Source organism: Benincasa hispida, chromosome 10 (assembly GCF_027475165.1).
Source record: "Benincasa hispida cultivar pf3 chromosome 10, pf3_genome.v1.1, whole genome shotgun sequence".
NCBI classification, from domain to species: domain Eukaryota; kingdom Viridiplantae; phylum Streptophyta; class Magnoliopsida; order Cucurbitales; family Cucurbitaceae; genus Benincasa; species Benincasa hispida.
Window position 1 is genome coordinate 19,973,297 of NC_143487.1, and position 9,339 is coordinate 19,982,635.

Sequence of the window (9,339 nt, forward strand, 5' to 3'; positions counted from 1 at the left end):
AAGTTTATGAATAATCAATCTCATACGTCTGAGTGAACCCTTTAGCAACTAACCTGGCCTTATATCTCTCGAGTGTTCCGTCAGACTTATACTTCACTGTGAACACCCATTTGCAACCAATTGTTTTGTGACCTCTAGAGAGAGCTACTAACTCTCAAGTCTTATTTTCCTCGAGAGCTCTCATTTACTCCATTACTGCTGCTTTCCACTCGGGAACTTCCATGGCCGCATGTACACTGGTAGGTATTGCTAGAGCATCCAACTGAGTAGTGAAAGCCTTAAAACAAAGAGATAAGTTACTATAGGTCAGAAAATTATGTAAAGGGTACTTTGTACATGACCTGGTTCCCTTTCTCAAAGCAATTGGCATATCCAGAGTGGTATCATAGTTGTCAGTTTTCGTCTGTCTCTCTTCAGTATCAGACTTCTGAGAAAATTCTGCATCTTCTTGAGGATCTTTCAGCACCTCATTACCTCCTAAAGTTTCAACCTTCTCTGAGCTCGCCTCATCATTTTCTATGTTTACAGACTTCTCTTCAAGAATCTCCTCTGAAACAACGGGATCTTGAACTTGAGCTAGTTCCAACGCTTGGAACTTTTCGATGGAACACCAAGGTTTCCTGAATTTCTTTTCTGAGATTCTTCCTATAATATGTTATCTAGGGCACTTGTCTAGTAGGAAGGACCGACACGGGAACAGCAGAGTTAGGTTCAAGACTAGGTAGACTGGATCCAGGAATATTAGGACTAGGCTCAAGATTGAAGCTAATAGGTACTGAGTACGTGGAACTGTTAGTCTCTTCATTCATGGTCTCCCCCTGAAGATGACTAACAAGAAAGAACGGTTTATCTTCAAGGAACGTGACATCCATAGTGACAAAATATTTTCTAGAAGATGGGTGAAAGCATTTATAGCCTCGCTGATGAAGGGGATACCCGACAAACACACATTTTTTAGCTCGTGGAGCAAACTTAGTCCGGTGTGGACCATGAGTATGAACAAAGGTTGTACACCCAAACATACGAAGAGGAACCTCAGGAATAAGACGGGTAGATTGATAGGACTCTTTGAAGCACTCAAGAGGAGTTTAAAACTTTAGAACTGGTGAAGGCATTCTATTAATGAGATGAGTTGTGGTAAGAACCGCATCTCCCTACAGGTACGAAGGGAGAGATGTTAGAATCATCAAAGAACGAGCAACTTCAATGAGGTGGCAATTTTTCTGTTCAGCCACCCCATTTTGTTGTGGAGTATATGCACACGAGTTTTGATGGATGATCCCCTTTAATGCTAGGAATTCCTGGAAGGTGTGATTGACAAACTCACGACCATTGTCACTCCGAAGAATGGCAATCTTTGTGTTGAATTATGTTAATATAGTGGTATAGAACTTTTTGAAGGTAGATAGAACCTCGGACTTATCAGCAAGAAGATATACCCATGTAGGTCGGGTATGGTCATCGATGAAATTTACAAACCACCATTTACCAGACAAGGAAGCGATGCTTGAGAGACCCCAAACATCACTGTGGACCAGGTGAAAAGGCTGGGTAGGTTTATAGGGCTGAGAAACAAACGACACGCAAGGTTGTTTAGCACGTATACAGACATCACAAGATAATGAAAAAACATTCACATTATGGAATAAATTAGGAAATAAATATCGCATATATTGAAAACTAGGATGTCCAGGACGAAAATGCCACAATAAATAATTTGTTTCAGACATAGTAAACGAAGATAGAAGTCTAGTCCTAAACAAGCTTCTGGAGAAAGCATCTTCAGAAAGGAAATATAGGCCTCTATCATATCGGGCAGTGCCAATCTTCTTCCCCGAGCTCAAGTCCTGAAACAAAGCAGTATCTGGTGAGAAGACAACTCTACGGTTCAAATCTTTTGTTATTTTGCTTATTGATAATAAGTTATAAGAAATTTTGGGCACATGTAAGACATTTTGCAGAGTTAATCCCTGAAATGGTGACAATCTGCCTTTCTAGCAACAGGAGCGAAGGACCCATCCGCAATTCGAATCCTCTCATTTTCAGTGCTTGGATAGTATGAGAGAAACCAGCCGGATGAGCCAGTCAAGTGATCAGTTGTTCCTGAATCTAGAATCGATAACTCATTCACTTGAACAAGGAAACTAAAAGATTGAGGGTTACCTGATTGAGCAACTGTTTCGATCCCTATGGTACCTAAATCACCAGGGTTGGCCACTAGAGGTTGTGTCTCAGGTTGTGTGGCCCCCTTAACTAATTCACCCACTAGAGCATACCTAGAATTCAACTTGTCATTCGGGGGGTGACGTTTACCATTCGGAGGGCGACCATGCAATTTCCAGCACTGATCCTTCATGTGCCACTGTTTTTTGCAATGCCCACATACTTGTGGTGTTTTACTAGTCTGCTTATCACCATCAGCTCCAGTGGACTTCACCCCGAAGGTAACTGACTCTACAGTGGTAACACCCGGCCCATTCATTGTACTTGATCTATCTTCTTCTAATCTAACCTCTAAACATACCTCTACGAGAGACGATATTGGTTTCTGCCCTGGTATTCGACTCCGAACTGTATCAAATTTGGGGTACAACCCTGCAAGAAAATCATACACACGTTCAACCTCTTCTATCTTGGAGTATTGAATTCCATCTTGCGGGCAGTTCCAGATGATCTATTGACATAGATCCATTTCTTGCCATAACAACGACATCTTGCTAAAGTATGAAGTTACATCCATGCTCCCTTGTTTGCATTCGTGAACTTGTTTACGTAGAGTATACAAGCGAGATGTGTTCTGATGCCTTGAATATAACCGTCGGACTGCATCCCAAATATCTCGATTAGTGGCTGAATAGAGCAAAGGTTTCCCAATTTGTGGTTCTATGCTACTGATTAACATTGAGCGAAGCAAAGAATCCTCTGCCTTCTAGACACACTCTTGAGGATCCCCAGGATTCGATCGTGGTATCTCTCCAGTCAAATATCCAAACTTATGGCGTCCCTCAAGAACCATTTTAATTGTTTGTGACTAAGAAAAGTAATTTTGCCCATTTAGCTTCTCTCCCGTGATCATTCCTGCAAATTTTCCTATAGTTCTAGATAAAAAATTAGTAGTAGAAAGAGTAGGAAACATTGATACCAGATTTTCTGAATACATCGGGGAAGAATCATGGCCATTCAATCTGGCTCCAAGGGCAGCCATCTGTTGCTGGAGACTAATCAATTGTTGTTGGAGTTCCCCATGAGATTCAGATCTGGAATTTTTCTGTTCAAAAATCATGAGATTTTCTTCAACGGAATCACCCATTCGAAACTGAGGTTGAACTGGGTACACATGAGGAAGAGGCTGTCCACCATGGTACTGTGAAGAAGCTACTGGTGGAAGTCCACCGGCGGCAAAATACGGCAACCCATGACTGACGTTATTCCCAGACGGCTGCGATAATGGGTAACGGACAGTAGACTCGGCGATCAGCTACGAGGTCGAAGAAATTGCGTCGATCTGACCCGACCTGGCAGCTGGAGCAAACCCACGACCGTCTGGAGCAGATCCGATCTTGTGCGAAGTCGAGGGACTGATCAGCTGCGAGGGAAAGAGTATGTGTGCCGGAGAAGAATCGCTTGTGTGCGATGTCGAGGGACCTTCATCGATGATGTTCGGCTGGAACGGTTGAGTCTGGAAGCTAATCGGCACGCTGACTGGAGCAAGCCCACCACCTGCTGTTCGGCTCGCCGACTGGATCTGTTCGGCTGCACTACCTGGGATGATAGTTCCGAGATATCGGTCAATTGTTGCTTGAATCACAGCCTCATTAGTCAGTGTACCTTCACTTATCAAATTTGATGACTGAGTTTCTTCTATCGGGGCGAGGGTTTCATCACCTTACTCTGATACCATATTGAAATAGAAGAGAAAGAAAACGACATAAGAAGTTTACGTGGAAAACCCTAATTCAGGGAAGAAAAACCACGATAGAAAAGAACATATTATTTTAATGTCATACATACAATAGACCCCAACCTCGGATATAAATAGAATGAGGTAAAACCCTAATTTAGTAAATATAGTATAAATTACAAAAATGCCCTTAGGGCTAATTCAACGTATTTCAACAATAAGTCATAGTCCTACTATGACTAAGTCCTCTCTTCCACAGAGAAGCTGTGGCCACTATGTTCAAGACCTAGAATCAGCTTTTAAGGGAGCAATCTATCTACTTACCCTTTCTTCGGGGAAGGAGTGAATTCCATCTTGTGTAACTGAGTTCCCAGCTCTCAAATCAGACAAATCCCCAAAAAGGTAGGCATATTGAGTTGGCAATCTGGCCACTTTCACCCATACTAATCAAAGGATCGCCTTCAAAGGCAGAAGTTTCCAAAAAACTCAGGATTGAGGTCATGTCACCTATGGTTGTTTAGGTGAGATGTAAGTCTCAAGTATCAATGGCGTTATATACAGAGACCAGTCATCTCATGGTCCGATCTTATACAAACTCTTTGTATAGAACACCCCCGTTTGCATGTTTCCAAATGAATGGTCAGGATCTACCATTTGTAGTAGTCACAACATCTACAAACCTCTACAAAGCTGGTCGTATCCATAGTGTCACAAGGATTAGGTATCCCTCCTTAATCCTTATACTATAGACCTATTTAGGTTATCACTTAAGGCATGATCCACTTGTATATCTCATATACATGCTTAAGATTTCATACAATAACAATGGAGCTTTGTTTATTGGATATGAGTAAATGGTAAAATAAAATAACTCTTATTTTATTCATAACAATGTGTACAGTTTACAAACTACGAGACTCCAAGAGAATTAAGACACCAACCCAACATTCTCCCACTTGTCCTAATGCCTCGGGAGACTAATGTACAAAATAAGATAAAGACAAGTACAATATATAATAAACTAGGGCATACCTCAGTATCATCTCCCACTTGCCTTAGACAAGATGCTGCATGTCCCGCAGACCCAGACTCTCTAGGTGATCCTCGAACAGTTTAGCCATGAGAGCCTTTGTAAATGGATTAGTAACGTTGTGCTCCATCGCGATCTTTGTGACTATCACATCACCGCGATGCACAATCTCCTTGATCAAGTGGTATTTATGTTCTATATTCTTTCCTCAACGATGACTCCGAGGTTCCTTCGAATTTGCCACAGCCCCACTATTATCACAATAAAAAGTGATTGGAAAATCCATATTTGGAACAACTTCTAAATCTATAAGGAATTTCCTCAACCAAAAAGCCTCCTTAGTTGCTTCACAAGCGTCTACGTATTCGGCTTCCATAGTGGAGTATGCGACGCATCCTTGCTTGATGCTTCACCATACTACGGCCCATCCATTCAAAGTGAACACTGACCCTGATGTCGATTTACGAGAATCTCAATCGGTCTGAAAATCAGAGTCTGTGTATCCTGTAAGGATCAAATCCTTATCTCCATACATGAGCATGTAGTTCCTTGTTCTCCGAAGATACTTGAGGATCTTCTTAACCGCCGTCCAATGATCTAATCTCGGATTGGTTTGATAACGACTGACAATCCTTACTACATAGCAAATGTCGGGTCTGGAAAAAAAACATTGCATACAATAAGCTTCCAACAGCTGAAGCATAGGGAATCCTTCTCATCTCCTCAACCTCTTGAGGTGTCTTAGGACATTGATCCCTAGACAATACCGTTCCATGCCGAAGGGTAACAAACCCCTATTGGAATCCTGCATCCGGTACCTAATCAACATTTTATCTATGTATAATGCCTGAGACAAGGATAACCTCTTGTTCATACGATCCCGAATGATCTAGATCCCTAGAACATATTGTGCCTCACTCAAATCTTTCATTTGGAACTAGGCAGCTAGGCACTTTTTAATGTCAGTCAGAAATCCTACATCATTTCCAATGAATAGGATATCATCCACATATTGTACCAGAAAAGCTAATGAGTTGTTAATGACCTTCTTGTAAACACAAGGCTCGTCAAAGTTCTGATCAAAGCCAAATGATTTAACCGTACTATTAAATCTAATATTCCATGATCGAGATGCTTGTTTCAGCCCATGAATGGTTCTATTAAGCTTGCAAATGCTTTGCTCTTGATCTGGAACTACGAACCCCACTGGTTGAGCCATGTAGATGGTCTTCTCAAGATTACTATTAAGAAAGGCAGTCTTGACGTCCATTTGCCATATCTCATAACCATAAAATGTGGCTATGGACAGGAGTATCCTGATAGACTTGAGCATGACAACAGGTGAGAAAGTTTCCTCATAGTTCACTCCTTCAACCTGGGTATAACCCTTTGCCACGAGTCTAGCCTTAAAAATTTGCACTTGACCATCTACACCTCACTTTTTCTTATAGATTCATTTACACCCTATAGGTCTTACCCCATTAGGTGGATCCACAAGCTCCCAGACTTGATTGAAGTACATAGACTCCATCTCCTGGTTCATGGCTTTAATCCATTCATCCTTGCCAACATCCTCCATTACTTTCTTAAAAGACAATGGATCCTCAACCCCATCATTAGAAATGATGTTCTGGGCTTCCGTCAAATCCATGTAGCGATCCGGTGGGTTCATAACCCTCTCACTATGTCGAGGTAGTCTCAATTCTTAAGATGGTTGACTAGATGTACCGACCTCAACAACTCTTGTTGATCTGTCAATCTATTCAACAACTTTTGTTGAACCCTTGGTAGTCTCAGTCTCACTAGAAATCTCATGTAAAACAAGCTTACTTAGTGGTTTATGATCCCTGATGTGGTCTTCTTCTAAGAAGATAGCATTTGTAGAAACCAACACTTTATTCTTACTCGGATCATAAAAGTATCCATCCCTCATTTTCCTGGGGTAGCCTACAAAGAGGCAAACTTTCGAACGTGGTTCCAACTTCTTGGGGTTAAGCACAAGCACATGGGTCGGACACCCCCAAATCTTGAAGTGGCGTAAACTACCTTTACGGCCTCTCCACAACTCAAAAGGTGATTCATAAATACTTTTCGAGGGAACGTTGTTCAGAATATGACATGCAGTCTCCACTGCAAAACCCAAAAACGAGTCTAGAAGATGAGCATAACTCATCATAAACTAGACCATGTCCAACAAGGTTATGTTTCTCCTTTCTGATACACCATTCTACTGAGGTGTACCTAGAGCCAAGAGTTAGGACGTAATTCCATGTTCTATCATATAGTTCTAGAATTGGAGGTTCATATACTCTCCACCACGATCAGATCGTAGTATTTTTATCTTCACCACGATCAGATCGTAGTATTTTTATCTTCTTACCTAACAAGTTTTCAACTTCAGCCTTATACTCCTTGAACTTGTCAAGGGCTTCAACCTTACGTTGCAATAGGTAGAGATACCCGTACCTTGAATAATCATCTATGAAAGAGGTGAAATATTCATTCCCACCTCGAGCTCTAACACTCATCGGACCACAGAGATCTGAATGTACAAGCTCCAAGGCTTCCTTGGCTCTATAACCTTTTCCAGTAAAAGATCGTTTGTTCATCTTGCCTTCGAGGCATGATTCACACACCGGCAATGAGTTTTCTTCTAAACTCTTTAGAAGTTCACATTTCACCAACTGCTCAATCCTATTGAGGTTGATGTGACCTAACCTTAGATGCCAAAGATGGGCGTTTTCCTTAGGAGAAACCTTTGGTCTTTTAGCAGTCGTTGTCATATTGAACATTTCAGTATTAAACAAGGCTTTTATGACTAACGGCCTTAGTACATACAAGTTATTCTCCATTGAACCAAAACCAATCTCCATCCCATTCTTGAAAATAAACACTTTACTCTCAGAAAATGAGACAGTATAACATTGTTCAATGAGACAAGAAACCGAGATTAAGTTCCTCTTGATATGTGAAGCATTATTTTATTAAGTGTGGAAAATGTGGATGATATATGTTGATGGATAGCGTTGTGCACTCAAGTTTTCCTAGCGGAATCCAAGTGTAAATTCCTCTAAGTTTCCTGGTAAGTCCAGGGTCGATCACAGGGGCTAGTGAAAATAGTTTGCGTTGATAATTTTCTTATGAAAACTTTGTGGTAACCGATAAAATAAATAAGGTGGTTGGTTTGTTGTTGCGTTAATGAAAATAATAATAAATGTGACAGAGTTCGAAAAGAGTTGGCAACAAGAAATACAATGAATATGCGGTGAAGGGGTTGAGAAGGGTTTCGGTTAACACTCCCTAGGTTGCGTTCATGCATTGCGATCATGCAACATGCATACAATAGTAAACCACCTCTCGGCGTGAATGCAACGGCTTCTAAGGGTAGAACGCATGTGATAAATATGCGATAAGTCTACAGGATTTACACATAAACCTCTATTTCTATTTATGCAATGACAACATGACATTCACACAAATATGCGACCGCATAATATCATTCCTATTCCTAGGATGCATGTGATGCAAGTTGACAAACAGAGCTTATCTCTAAGTCCCTATTTCTTGTTTATGCAGACCTAATCTTGCTCTTTCAAGTCAGATTTTAACCTAGCTCTCTCGAGACATTAGGTTCTTTCTTTAGATTCTCTCTCGAGTAACTCTAAAGGGATATTTCACACAGCATAAAACAAGACAATCGCAAGCAATGAACTTCCTAGATCATGTTAGCTTAGTTCTTCTCAACCCATTCAACTAGTTTAGCTACTTATGCGTATTAAGAGAGTGAGCAGATGTAGAAATAGAACTTCCATTGAATAGATAAAAGATGAAGTACAGAATAACAATGCAAGTATAGTAAAGAGCCTGGAGCAATTTCTTGCCACCAGGTGTCACACTGTTCTACTCGTGCTCTAAAGATATTCTCACTTTCGCGAGAGTCAACACGCTCTCTGCTCTTATGCCCCAAGGTTCTCTTTCGAGCTGTCTTGGACGATCTCCAGCATCACCACTCTTCTCTAGCTCCGCCGTGAAATGGAAAAGAAAACTATGAACAAAGGTGTGAACTTATAAAGTGATGGAGTAATCAATTGCTTAATCCCTTCTCTAAAGAATGCACTTGGTATTTATAGGGCATCAAAGATGAAAGGCGGCTTCTCTTTCCTAGTTGTACAGATGGGACAGCTTTAATTCCTGACTGATGCGCCGAATAGTTGTCACCGATAAAGCTGAATGTACTTTGTGATCGTTATCGGCTGTCAACTTAATTTGAATCTGACTGCTGTCAGCTTTCTGTCCCATCGATCTTAATTGTCCTTTCGTCCGGATGCATCCACCATATTATGGTGATTCTTCTTGGGTGGATGTTTGCGAGCACGATCAACGTAAAGTCTTGCGATGAAGTTGCATT